Source organism: Pan paniscus, chromosome 11 (assembly GCF_029289425.2).
Source record: "Pan paniscus chromosome 11, NHGRI_mPanPan1-v2.0_pri, whole genome shotgun sequence".
NCBI classification, from domain to species: Eukaryota; Metazoa; Chordata; class Mammalia; order Primates; family Hominidae; genus Pan; species Pan paniscus.
The window spans coordinates 108337888-108352311 of record NC_073260.2 but is presented as its reverse complement, the minus strand read 5'-3'; the positions used below and the strand labels follow the sequence as shown (position 1 = coordinate 108352311).

Below are 14424 nucleotides of genomic sequence, written 5' to 3'. Positions count from 1 at the left end.
TAAGGTCTACACTCCTTCATGAACTATGGATCATTTCTCTATTCGGGGGTCCTGCAGTTCTACTTCATCATAAAGCTTGCTCTAATTGCCTTTCAGAATATCTTTTCTATTCCACTCCTTTTTTTTTTTTTTTTTTGAGATGGAGTCTCACTCTGTTGCCCAGGCTGGAGTGCAGTGTTGCAATCTCAGCTCACTGCAAGCTCCGCCTCCCGGGTTCACGCCATTCTTCTGCCTCAGCCTCCCGAGTAGCTGGGACTACAGGCACCCACCACTACACCTGGGTAATTTTTATACTTTTAGTAGAGACGGGGTTTCATTGTGTTAGCCAGGATGGTCTCAATCTCCTGACCTCGTGATCCGCCCGCTTCAGCCTCCCAAAGTGCTTGGATTACAGGCATGAGCCACCATGCCTGGCCTATTCTCCTTCTAATTAAGTTTCTTCTCTTTTCTCTCCTCTAACCCCTGCTAATGGCATTAAGCATAGTCTGGAAATATCTCAGATTATTCACCTCCCTGAGTCTACAGACCCCATTTCAACCTTCATCATATAAGAAGGGAAGAGGACAATTGAACACCTACTATCTTTTGGGCTCTGTGCTAAGTCCTTACCCACCTTTAAACTTGGATAATGAAACTTACAAGCCTCATGGAGAAAGGAATGGAATTAACATCTTAAGTACTTTGAGACCCTGAAAAACACTGCATAAAATATTGCAATGGGACATGTCCATTTCTTTGTCCAATCTAGAGTTTCATATTTTTGTAAGTGGAAAATGCATCCTTTAACTTTCAGAAAAATGAGTTTTCAGTAAAAGTGTTAAGATATCTCAACCCTCTGTACTTCATAAAATATTTATACCATAACCTGAGGGACACAGAGATGTCTCAGCAGGAATGGAAAATAACTGGGGTGAGGATTTTCAATAAGAAGTTGCCACGGGAACTTTCCACATATTCTGTGAGTACCACATAAGCTTTAGCGCACACAGCAGACTTTCCCTAGCTCAGGCTGATGAGATGCTACTCAGCTGTCTAAGGCAGCCTGAGAACCACAGCATCTTCTCATAACAGCAACAAGGTCGACTTTTCTTTTCGTTCTCCTGCTCCCAAAATAAGGCAGCTGCCCAAGGAAGCCTCTTGCTCTCTGCCCTTTCTTTCTATTCCCTTTATAGAGTTTCTCATCTATTCTCTCAATTTCAGCCATGCCCCATGCTGACCCCTCCTTAGGGTCTCAGTCCTATGTGCTTAGCTGCTTGTGGGACATTTAAACATGCTGGCCTCACTTCAAACTCAACATGCCCCAAAACAAACCCTTTTCCTCCCACAGTTTGGTATTTGAGCCAATGTCCCCAATTTTCTGAATACGCACATCTGAAATACCAAAACTATTCTCACTCTCTTGTCTTTCCTAATACTAACAATAGTTCCCATGTATTAATAATCATACCTAACTTTAATTAGATTCTTCCATATGCCATGGTCATTTCATAGATGAGGAACAAGCTCAGAGATGGGAAGGGACTGGCCCAAGGTCACCTCACTGCCTGTGGTGCTACAAGAAGTGGGTTTCAATTCTGATCTTGGTCTGCCCCTCCGCAGAGCCTACACTCACAATCTCTCCATACTTTGTGGCAATCAGGCAGATCCCCTTCAGTTCTTCCCAAGAAATATCTCTTGAAGTCATAAACGCTGGTCTATTCCCAGTTCACCTTGTCCCTCACCACCTTTCTCCTGGACTGATTTCCCCAGCACCATGATTTCCCTGGCTTCAACCTTTTTTCATCAGGAACAACATCAAGAGCTCATCTTAGGTGCTGTGTTTACCATATTGAGCAAGAAGCAAACTCCAGTGGTTCCCAGGAGAGCAGCCTTGCCCAAACTATGTTCCTGGAGTATTTCACACACATCCCCTTGTTGGAGGAGAATCTGCTCTGTGCCAGGAAGTCAATGAGACAAATGAATGAAGCTTTCATGGTAATAAAAAAGTAGACATTGAATGAAAGTTGCATAGGTGGTGAATGTTTCAAAGAAAAATACAGAATGCTTTTGGGAGCCCCTGAAAGGTGAGCCAATCTCACCTAGCTGTCTGGTCAGGGAGGTTTCTTTCTTTGAAGAAGATCCAAATGCTGTTTATGGGTGCATACTGGGTTGAGGAAAGCTAAAGACATGTCTTTGTTCTAGGTCTTCTCAGAGTGTGACGATGTGCTAGAGTGTAGTATGACTTTTTTGAGGGGATGACTTTGTACACAGCGTCTTCCAAGTGTCCTTCACGTTGCTGCCCTCTTTTGTGAAGCATCTTAGAGGGCGAGTGTTCCATAGCATACTAGTTTAAGAAAGACTGCCCTAGAGGATAAAGTCCAAGTTTGCCATCCTGGCCTTGGTGTTCCAAACACAATGACTAACTTGACTTGAATAACGTTGCCCTGCCCTGCCCATCCACCTCACCTCCTGTTAGTGCATCCCCTTCCACATTAGTGCAGCCATTTGCCATTAACGTGGCTCTGTGCTGCTCATCAGACACCCAGGCCCCCATCCCACAGAGAATACTGCCTTTTCCCTGACCCTTGTCAAGTCATTCTCCACTCTCTAAGGTCCAACTGGAAATTCCTACTGCAACCAAGAAAACACTGTTTCCCTTTCACTTTCTTAGTTCATGTGGCTCTTGCATTTTTTGCAGTCCTCTAACCCTTAGCTATGTGATTCAATTAGATTAGGTAGATATTGGAATCTAAAGACCTTGGTTCTAGTCCCTGCTGTGAATCCACTCTGTGTAACCCTATGCTCTTGGCCTTTCTAAGTTTCAGCTTTCTCATCAGTAAAAAAGAAATATTGTTCCCTCAGAAGCTGAATTGGTTTTTCCTTTAAGAAGTGTTTGTTTAAAAAAAAAAATGAATGTGGAGAGAACACATCTTTGCAGAAACCCTCTCTCTTGGTCTTTGAGCTAGTCCTTCCAGGCTCTGTGCGGAACTCTCCATGAGTTCTCCATGAGTCCAGTCATCACGTTTTCGTTGTTTCCCTCAACTCTGCTTCTCTGTTCCCAATACTTTTATCAAAGGAATGAATCAAAGAAAAGCAGTAATGAATCTAGTAAAGCAGATGATTGGAGGTTAGGAGCGGTGTGATTGGCCTGCCAGTCAGGGACTGGGTGCCGTGGGAGGACTGATGTGAATCCACGTGTGAGATTCAGCTGCGTATTGATCAAGTCCATTTGCACGTGAACCTCATCATCAGCTCCTGCTTAAGTCCTAGCTTCCCCGGTAATTGACTCTCGCATATTGATTAAGATGTTGATGTGTCCCAGGATTTCTCGGTGGTGATGCAGGCGCGCCTCTCGGCAGGCCAGGCTGGCAAAGCTCTTGCTGCACGGCTGTCACCAGGCACTCCTTAATGGATAAAGCTGTCATCTGAGAGCTGGAATGTCTTGCAGGCACAAAGACGAAATTAACTGTTCAATAATGTATGGGACACGGAAAAAACTTTACCCAACAACTCGAATTGATTGCTGTAAGTGTTTTGACTGCACTTGCCTGCTTTGCATAAAGTCAGCGACTTTGGCAAGCCTGATGTTCACGTACATCCATTTCTCAGCCTCTTGCAGAATAAGAGTTGAGAGACTTCAGCGGCTGCCAGGAATGGGCTGTCTGGAGGGAAGGGGGAAAAGGGGTTGGGGAGTAGATGGCACCACTGACACCTCTCCCTTGAGAGCCTTCAGTGATCTCTGAGCTTTAAAACGATGTGTTACTGGCAGTTTATTGGAATCTTGCTGGAATGGATCATCTTGGGCGAGTTGGGTGAATCACTGGGTATGGAATTCCTGGAGCTCTGTGTCCTCACTTTGCCCCTGGCTTGCCTCCTCCCCTTCCCTGTTAGGCTGGGACCTCTTGCAGAGAGAGGCTGTCAGTCAGACTTATGGGACGAGGTCTGTTCTTGGTCACACATTTAACACCAGTTTGATAAACAATGTTCATGCATTTAAGTTGGACCCTGCTTATTATTTGGGACTTGGTTAAACGCATGCTGTCTAACGATCCCACAGGTACTAGAAACCACTGTATGTGTCTCCTCCACTTCTCCCTCTTTAACCTGGAAAAGGGGAAAAATACCAAGGTAGCAAAGCTATACTCTACATGTTTTCTGCCAAGCTCAGCCCTTTAAAAACATAACAGGATCCTTTGAACATAGCTCTGTTTTATCACAGGATCTTTATTGAAGTTTTAATCAACACAAGCAGCTGACAAAATAGGAGACTGTAGATTCGGCTGTACATTATGTATCTTCCTTGTGAGCCTGAAAAAAAATCATAACATTAAAAGAAGAGAAAATAAACAGCCTCATTTAAAAAACAAACGAATCCCACCAAACCAAGGAAATCCTTTCGCACCCGAAGGAAGGCCTGCCGCGTGGCGTGCCGACTGCAGTCCTAGAGTTTGGAGCTTCATGGAGATCATTACCATAAAACAAATAACCATCTCGTTTTTGTCACCCACTATGAGTGAACTCAAAACCTCAGGCCCACGTCCAGAGATTCCTTCTCCACAGGTTCAGCCAGCTGCAAAGGGAAGAGGGTACCAGCCCCTGTGTCCAAATCCTTATCCTTTTCTTGGTCCAGCCGCTGTGCCATGGATCTGGATGGTGACTCATCATTGTGCCTGGCAGAGTCCCCTCCTCACCACTGCCTCCATCTCCTTTACTTGCTTCCTTTCTTCCCAAAGGAAGGGTCTCCACTTAGTGTGTGAGGGAGCACTGGATGAGAGGGAGGAATGCTTTCCTCTTTCTATCCCAATCTTGGGTCCCTTTTTGAAGCCCTTCTGCTGTCTTGCACTCCAAGAAAGGTGTCTCCCGGGCCTGCACAGTGATATTATTTCCACAACTGGTGCATGGAAACTGTCGAAGAGATGGATCCTGGGGGCTGCAGCCCAACTAGTGGGACTCCTGCTTTTCTGGCCAAAGTGACATCTCTTTTCACTGAGAAAGGAATCTAAGGCAAGGTCAAAGAGGCCTCAGGGGCAGGGGGTGCCATGGAGTGTTGTTGTGATGGAGAGCCAGGCTCTTGGGTTGTTTAGATCTGGATTTGAATCTCAGCTCTGCCTCTTACAAGGTATGGGCCTAGCACCTGGTAAGGTTCTCAAAATAGGCATTGACAAAAGGAATGCATAGGGAGGAGAAGGATGGGCAGGATGTGGTCCAGATGGGGCACCCAAGCAAGGAGGACATACAAAGTGTGAGAAAGATGAGCTGGATATGGTTCCTCAGAAAGGTTTCTTGAAATAACAGATGAATACATATTGGCCCAGAAGCATTGAAAGGTCCAAGCTAGGACTAAGCACACTGGGGACGAGAGGATTGGCCTAAGCATCCTCGGGGAGTCTGGAGGGTTGTGTGGTGCCACGGGCACTGTTGGAGAGCCTCAAAGGCCAGGTGGGGCCTGGGAATGAGCATGTGATTCTTAAATAGGACAGTGGCAGGATCTGTCCTTTGGGAATGATTACTTGGCCATAGTGGAATGATGGTGAGTGGGCCAGCAGGAGCCTAGACACATGCTTTGTCCAGGATGGCCACCTTGTGTTGGGTATTAAGGGCCAGAGCTAAGACTGTCAGCATCACATAAGGAAATGACATGGTCTTGGCAGGTCTTGGGGGAGATGGCTGCCCAGCCATCCTGATCCTATGAATACTGTGGTGGCATTCATATCAGAGTTTCCGTCTAAGCATAAAGATTTTCCAGGAAGCTTCCCTGGAAGTTCTGTTTCTGTGCATCTTATCAATTGGCAACCACATCCAGGGAACTGGGCCAGTAGGCCAAGACTTCTTCCTGTCATCCTTCCCCTCCCTTGCTTTCCTCAGTTACTTGTTCCCTGTGTGCTCTGGCAGACGGTGGAGATACGATGATGAGACACACCAGGTTCCTCATCCCAGATGTTCTTGGCCCAAAGGAGATAGACAAACCGATAGGCAGGCATGGCCAAAGTGCAGAGGAGGCCAAGAGAACAGGATGACTAACTCAAATGAGAAGCATAGTTCATAGAGACTCATAACTCCCTATTGATCAAGGGTACAGAGGAACTTGGCCTCTCCAAAAAAGCAAGAGAGGTTCCAAACCTTACTCATTGCAGTGGGATGAAAGATTGGGAGAAAACAGAAGAAATACACAGAAGGGTATGATTGGGTCTTATCTGAGTCCATTTGTGCTGCTGCAACAAAATACTACAGACTATGTCATTTATAAATAATAGCAATGTGTCTCTTATAGTTCTAGAGGCAGGGAAGTCCAAGACCAACGTGCCAGGTTTGGTGTCTGGCGAGCCCTTGCCTCTGCTTCAAAGATGGCCCCTTGTGCTGAGTCCTCACATGGCGGAAGGGAGAGCAGAGGTGGGTGGGGTGAACTCGGTTCCTCAAGCCCTTTTTATAAGGGCACTAATTCCATTCATGAAGGCTAATCACCTCCAAAAGGCCCTACCTCGTAATGCTGTTGCATTGGGAATTAATTTTCACTATGCATTTTGGAGCAAAACAAACATTCAAACTACAGCAGATCCATCCAGGCATGTGATTTGGTAGAAAACCCAGGCAAGCCCAGCCACAGCAGCTCATTTGAGCACTCGGGCCTGTGAGAGGCCACTTCGGAGTCAACACACAGGTAAAGGATTCTCAGAAAAACTTTGCAATTATTCTGGCCACCTTTAACTTCTAGATTTCTCTGGGATACAGAAAGTACTTGCGCTTCAGCCTTAGGGAAGAGAAGTAAATTAGGTCAGAACTGCATTTTGTCCTCATGGGTAAAAGGGGGGAATTGTCGCAGAGCTTAGGTAACCAATGGCCAACTCCCCCATTCTGTCTCAGGGCAATTACAGTAAGTGATGTGAAGTGGTGAGAATGGAAATGATTTATTCTGAGAACCTTGTCAGTACTGCTGTTAAATCATTTGTATTTCATTATGGGCCATGAGTGGGCTAGACTACATTCCTTTGCTTCAGGCCCCCTGTGCCATTTCCACAACTGGTTATTTCAGGTGACAATTAACAGGAAATGATGCTAACAGCCCCAGGGTGGTCACTTTTCTGAGGGACTCTGCGTATTAAGTTTCAATTACTTAGAGTCTCCCATCTAAGTCCCCAAAAGGAAATGAACTGCTTCTATAGTTGTCACAGAAAACCAGTTATTTTATTTATTTATTATTTTTTTTTTTTAATCTTTCCCAGTCTCTGTTTTGTCAGTCAAGTTTCAGGAAGTTAAACTAAGAGTTAAACCTAAGGTTCTTTATCTTTCCCAGTCTCTGTTCTGTCAGTCAAGTTTCAGGAAGTTAAACTAAGAGTTAAACCTAAGGTTCTCTGGGGGTCTCATCTGTAAGAAACTCATCTATTTCTTCTACAATCCAAACTCCAAAGACAAAGTCAAAAATGAGAAGCATAAGAAGCAAATCATAATGCTGAAGAAAATAGTGTTTGTCTTTTTCCCTTCAATATTTTAATCTCATGTTATGGAGAATGCTGTCAGCAGAGAACCCAGCATTTCCTGCTCTGATGGTCTCCATGCTCTTTCCTTCTTTTCTGAAGACTGCTGCTTCAGGACCACGGAATAGGATGTGTTGGTTCCCAGGGCAATGTAGCAAACGGAGGTGCCGCCCAGATAGGCAGGATGTGCAGCAGTTTCTGCTGACCGCGGCCGTCGCAGCTGCCGTGGTGCCTTTCTGCTAAGACAGCGAGCAGTGTCTGTTTGAAGTCTGTTCTTTGGGAAGGAGACCCAAGAGAACTTGAGCTGGGCTTGTCTGGATATCAAAGTCCAGATTAAAAATTTATTCTAGTGTTTGAAAAATTCCTGGCCAAAACCTTCATATGGATTTAAAAAATACAAACTCCCTGCTTTCTTCAGTGTCTCCGATTGAGGACGAGAGGATTTATTTCTAAAAAGAAAAAATGAAAGCGAGGCCGAATAGTTCCATAAAAGAGCTCAGGTCAGACGGCCTCTTAGCTAAATCTGTAAGAAAAGTAATCTGTTAAACCACTTCGGGCAACTGGGAAGGACTTGTATTAGCTATCATTTCTGAATCTTTGTTTTTCCCCTTTCCTATTGGATGTCAGATCACCTGGCTCTTTTTGCTGGATGTAAAGGGTGAAGAATGAGAAAGAGTTTCTATTCCGTATCCCATACTCCTACCCCATTAGACAGAAAAGTAGAGGAGAAAGCTTTGTTTAAAAGTTGTGATATTGGGAGGGGAAAAAAAGATTGCCAAGCAAGCAGATAATGTAATAGTAATTATGAAATTATTGATAAAAAGAACATAAAAATCATTAGGCCAAAACAGAAAAAAATTAAGGAAAGAGTGAACATTTAAGCAATAAAATTAAACCAAGGCCATTAACAAAATATACAGAAGAAGTAGAACTACCTGACATGGGACATTATTAGTGAAATGTGATTTTGGTTGTTGTTGTTGTTATCGTTTTTGTTTGTTTGTTTGTTTGTTTGAGATGAAGTCTCTCTCCATCACCCAGGCTGGAGTGCAATGGCATGATCTCTGCTCAATGCAACCTCTGCCTCCTGGACTCAAGCGATTGTCTTGCCTCAGCCTCCCGAGCAGCTGGGATTATAGGTGCCCACCACCACACCCAGCTAATTTTTTTGCATTTTTAGTAGAGATGGGGTTTCACCATGTTGACCAGGCTGGTTTCAAACTCCTGACCTCAAATGATCCACCCACCTCGGCCTCCCAAAGTGCTGGGATTACAGGCGTGAGCCACCATGCCCAGCTGTGAAATGCTGAAACAGAAGTTGAGAATGAGAAATTAGCTCCAAGGGCAAAACAACTAGATGAAGGATCAGGATGAATATATCAAGTTTAGATTGAAAGCAAAGGGCTGAATAGAAGAAAGTGATAGAACCATGTCAACAGACAAAAGCAATGGCAACTATGAAGGCAGACAGCCCCAGAACTACAAAGACACAAAGCAGCCTGCAAAAATGAATGCTAAGCCTTAAATGACTTCATACAGATCCTCTGGTAAAAGGTTTTTGCTATTGTGGTTGTTTTGATAAACTTCATAATTTGAAGTATAACTAAGATACCTAGCATTAGTGTACAGTTTGATTAATTTTTCAGAGTGAACACACCCACGTGACCACCATTCGGACCTGGCCATGGAATAATGCCATTACTGTAAGGCTACCATCTTTACTCCCACATTCCAAGAGTGACCCCTCTTTGGACAGCCATCAGTATAGATTAGTTTTGTCTGTCATTGAAGGTCTATAGAGTCATACAATATTTTTTTATTTCTTCCTTCACTCAACATTATAATTTTTATCCATACTGTTGCACATAGTGGTAGTTTGTTTATTTTCAGTGCTATATAGTATTCCATTGTATATATGCCATAATGAACACCTTTCTCCTGTTGATAGACATTTGTGTTGCTTCTAGGCTCTGGCTAGTAGAAATAGCACTGCTATGAATATTCTTGTGCGTGACTTTTGATGCCCTTATATACAGATCTCTTTGTGTATGTATCTAGGAGAATGATTGCATCAGAGACTATGCGTACATTAGCTTTAGTAGGTACCACAAGAACAATTTTTCAAAGCATGACTTCAGGTTCCATGCCTGTTAATGGCATGTAAGAATTCCTGTCGTCATTTCAGATTCTCACCAGTATTCAGCATTGTCAATTTATCTGAAATTTATATTCTAATAAGAAAGTGGTTAATATTGAATTGTGATTTTAAGTTTGCATACCTAATTTTATATATTTTCATAAGTTTGTTACAAATTTAGACATCTTCTTTTGCCCATTTTTAATACATTATATGTCATCTTGTTGTTGTTGTTATATAAGAAATCTTTAAATATTCTAGATATATTTACCTTCTCCCACTCTATGAATGGTATATGTATGTCTGTGTTTACTTTTTTTCATGAGAAGTTGTTAATTTTAATGATACCAATTTATCAATCTTTAGTTTTATCGTTAGTAAATTTTATGTATTGTTTTGATTTATCTACACCAAGCTCATGAAGATATTCTCATAGGTTATATTTTAGAAGCTTTATTGTTCAACCTTTTATACTTAGGCCTATGTTCCATCTGTAATGGACTTTTGTGTTTGGTGTGAGATAGGGGGTCAAAGAATTTTTTTCCTTTTGGAAATCCAATTAACCCAGACATTTGTTTTCACACACTACATTGCAGTGGTGCCCGTGTTGTAAATTAGGTGATTTCTATGCAGCTCTGTTTCTGGACCCTCAACTCTGTTCCATGGATCCATTTGTCTCTATTTACACTAGTATCACACTGCCTTAATTACTGTGGCTGTGTAAGTTTTGATATCTCTGGTAGTACAAGTCCTTCAGCTTTCTTCTTTTTCAATTTTGTCTTGACTATTTTTGACCCTTTGTATTTCTACGTAAATTTTAGAATTAGCTTACCAATTTTAAGAAGGAAGGGAGAGAGGAAGGGAGGGTGGATGGGAGAGAGGAAGCAAGGGAAAAAAGGAGGAAGGACAGAGAAAGAAAACCTGCTGGGATTTTGACAAGTATTGCATGGAAGCATAGGCCAATTTAAAGAGCGTTAACATTTTTACAACTATGGGTCTCCCAATCCAATTTACATGTTATATCTCCTCATTTATTTAAGTCTTTAAAAACTATTCTCTGCAATGTTCTGCATTGCTATGCATTGGTCAGGTGCATATTTTGCTAAATTTATTCCTAACAAGGTGCTTAATTTTTTAAATACTATTATAAATGGCATCAAATTTAAAGTATTATTTTCTAATATTTGTTGCAAGTATACAAAAACATAGCTGATTTTTGTATGTTGACTTTATATTCATTAGTTTAGCTAAATTGCTGACTCATTCTAATAATTCACCTGTAGATTCTATGCATACAATCATGTCCACAGATACTGTCAGGCTTGGTATCTTTTCTAATCCTTAAATTTTGAAATTTCTTTTTCTTGTCTAAACTACTCTGGCTAGAACCTCCAGTACACTGTTACATAGAAATGGTAAGAGTGAACATCCTTGTCTTGTTGCTGGTCTCCAGCAGAAGTGTTCATATTTCATTATTAAGTAAGTACAGACTTTTATAGATGAAAGGGTTCCCTTCTAGTCCTAATTTGATGCCAGTTATATTTTCAGTGATGAACAAGTTCTGAGTTTTAACAAATGCTTTTTATTCATCTTTTGAGGTGTTCATATGGTTTTTCTTCTTTATTTTGTTTCTGTGGTGAATTATATTGATTGATTTTTTAGTGTTAAACCAACCTTGCATTTTTAAAAGAAACTTTATTTTGTCATGATATCTGATCCTTTTAAAATATCTCTAGATTTGGTTTGCCACTATTTTGCTCAAGAGTTTTATATCTATATTACAATGAAGGATTGGCCTATAATTTTCTTCTCCTGGAATGTCCTTGACAAGTTTCAGTATCAAAGTAATGCTGGCCTCATAAAATGAGTAGCAAAGTACTCCTTTTTCCAGTCCCTGGAAGAATTTGTGTAACACTCATTTTTTTTCTCATATGTTTGAAATAACTCCTCACTCATATGTCTGGGCCTCAAGATTCCTTTGTAGGAATCTATTTAAATTATAGATTCAATTTCTCTAGCAAATATGTGAATATTCAAATTATCCATTTTTTCTTATGTCAATTTTTGCATTTTTCTAGGCATGTGTCCATTTCACCTGCATGTTCAAAGCCACTGACATAAAATTCTTCATAATATCATCTTAATATTTTGTTTAATGTCTTTAGTGTGTGTGTTAGTAGTTTATGCTTTTGATTTATCTAGGTCAGTCTCTCCAGGGATCTATTTATTAGGCTTTCCCTGAAAATATGGACAAATACATAGAAATTCATTATTCAATAAAAAGTTAAGAGAATGCCAACTCAAAGATATATAGTGTGTTGGTAGTTAAAAGCAGGAGAAATTGTAATTGATTGGGAAGCTCACAGGGGATTTAAAGTGGGAAATAATTGAGATAAACCTTAAAGGAAAGGTAGAATGTTGACAGTATTAATAGAAAAGGCATTATTGGCATAAGAGAAATTTGGATAATGTGCAGCAGGAAATTGGGAAAAGATGGGAAGGTGTGGACAATCAAGAGATTTGAGTCATAGACAATGAGAAGACACTGAATTCATATTTTCAGTATTTTCATATGTTGACTATTTGGAAAATATAAGGAACGATGTTGAGGAAAGACACTAAGTTGTCCAGCCTGGTGACTGGGAGAAGAAAAAGAAGGCAAGAGGAAGAGCGTTTCAGGGTTAGAAATGTAGACTTTGTAGGTCCCAGTCAAAAGCTGCAGGCTGGAGCCAAGACAGTGGAGGAGCTGTCAAAACAAGCAACAGCATGAGGATGTGATGAGGCTGTGTCCAGAACCATGGGCTTTACTCCCTTTACAGCATAACAGGAGGAAGGAGTCAGTGAGCATAGACCAGAGAGGGGAGCCTGGAGCCACAGAAGCCAAGAAAGCAGGCTTTCTAGTAGGGCAGAGTGCATTGTATCAGACTCTACAACTCAACCGAGGGATGAGGACCCAGAAAGCCACTGGACTCAGCATGCGGGAAGTCACTGTGGGCCTTTGTGGAATATATTGAGATAGTAAATGTCTGGTGTCAATGGGAAGAGAAAGAAGAGAGGGCTTCATTCTAAGGGGCATGCTTTTCCAAGCTGTGCAACCCACTCTGTCTTCCATTCACAATTATTTATAGGTTGCCTGCCTATTCCAGTCACAAAGCTAGGTATTCATTGTATGGTAGTGATGAAAGTAGACATGACCCCTCTCCTATTGAGCTCATATCTAATGAGGAGCTAAACATCAAATAAATATAAAGAAAAGAAATGATTAAAAACCATGATTAGTGCTTGGGGAGAAAGAAGAGGGAATTATGAGAGAGAATAAAAGGAGGAGGCCGATTTAGATTGCAGCGGGGATTGGGGAACGCCTGACCATGGATTCACATGTAGAGGCATGAAAGAGTTCTGACAGCATTGAAGTAACAAGATGGGCTGTTCGAGTGTCTCCTTCAGGGGCCAAGTAAATTCTGGGGTTCTAGAACTTGCCGGGCATCATGACCCCACAACTTCATCTAATTCCCAAACCTCCCTCCCCATCACATGTCTGTCTTCAGGAGACGGAGAATCAGTCAGAAAGCAGAAACCACCACAAGTCAAATTAAAGGAGAAAATGTGTAGCTCAAGGCAAAATCTTCTTGCAAAGAACACAAGGAAGATGAATCTACCATTGTTGAGTTATAATGTTGGGAGATTATGAAGGCTAATATGATTAATTGTAATTATCATTTATAATGTATACTCATAATGATATTGCTTCTAGAACATCTTCATTATCTTTCACTTTTGAAATGCTTGGGCTTCCCAACAGATTTCAGAAGGGGCTTTTATTGGGCCCAGATCATCAATCTAAACCTTTTAAGGTAAGGGTGTTGCTACCTCAGAAGCCAAAGAGACATTTCCTATCCTGGAAAGCACTAAATAGTCATTAGCTTCTTCAATCTGTTTACCAGCCCGCCTGTCACTGGGGTTCGACAGGCCTCAAAATTAACACTCTGCTCTATTTGTCCATCACAGGGCTGTCCCACAGACTGCGGTTCTCAAGTGGCCTCAGGCAAGCCTTATTTCATGCCAAAGCTAAGTTCCTGGGGAATAACATGTCTAAATTGAATTTGGTTTATTCAGTTCCATTTGAAATGAAGCCTTGTTTAAAAGAAAGCCATACTCAATTTTATTTTTCAAGCAAATCTTCATCATCTGACCTAATTGGTCTCAGAGACCCTAATTTGGAGAGTTTTCATGCCCTTTGTTTATCATTGTGGCAACGTCAAAATCAGGATGGTTTCTTTCAACCACCTATGCTGCCTTTGTAAGAGCAAGGATGCTCCAAGCAACACTTGTCTCCCCAAGTGTCAGCGAGGCCCCTCTCTCCATAATCTCTGGCCACCCTCTGTCTGTCTCAGTTTCTTCTGACTTCACTGTAGGGCTCCCCAGGCCTCCTCAGTCTTGTCTCACCTGGACACCTGCTCAGTGGGAACCCATGTCCTTGACCATCTCGGTTGGCCCATGCACCTTGGCCTGTTTGTATTCAGACCCTTTGGAATCCACAGGGACAACTCACCAGTGACCAGGGGCAGAGCAGCTGTATCAACTCAGCTTGGGGAAGCTCAAGTATCCAGTGATCTTGGCTGTGTGGAGTTTGAAATTAAGCCCAGTGTATTACTCACGGCAAAACCAGGGGCCAGCCAAGTTAAATAGAGCACTCCCCGAAACATTCACGGACTGATTAGAGAAGGAAGCTCTGATTTGAAGAGAGGCTATTTTGTGTCTGCTTTTATTTTTTTAAACAACATGCTTTCCATTAGTGAGATGGGAAAAGTAGAAACCTCAAAGAATGATATTTAT

General features: G+C 41.9%; 1 long non-coding RNA gene across 1 annotated transcript in view; it reads right to left on the bottom strand.

Annotated features, from left to right (window-relative positions):
- Positions 1-4000: 4000 nt before the first annotated feature.
- LOC130540496 (uncharacterized) overlaps positions 4001-14424 on the bottom strand; it is a 72491-nt gene continuing 62067 nt past the window's right edge. Inside the window, exon 4 of the long non-coding RNA XR_008954480.1 lies at positions 4001-4287. This is a non-coding gene — a long non-coding RNA (uncharacterized LOC130540496). The remainder of the gene's footprint in view (positions 4288-14424) is intronic.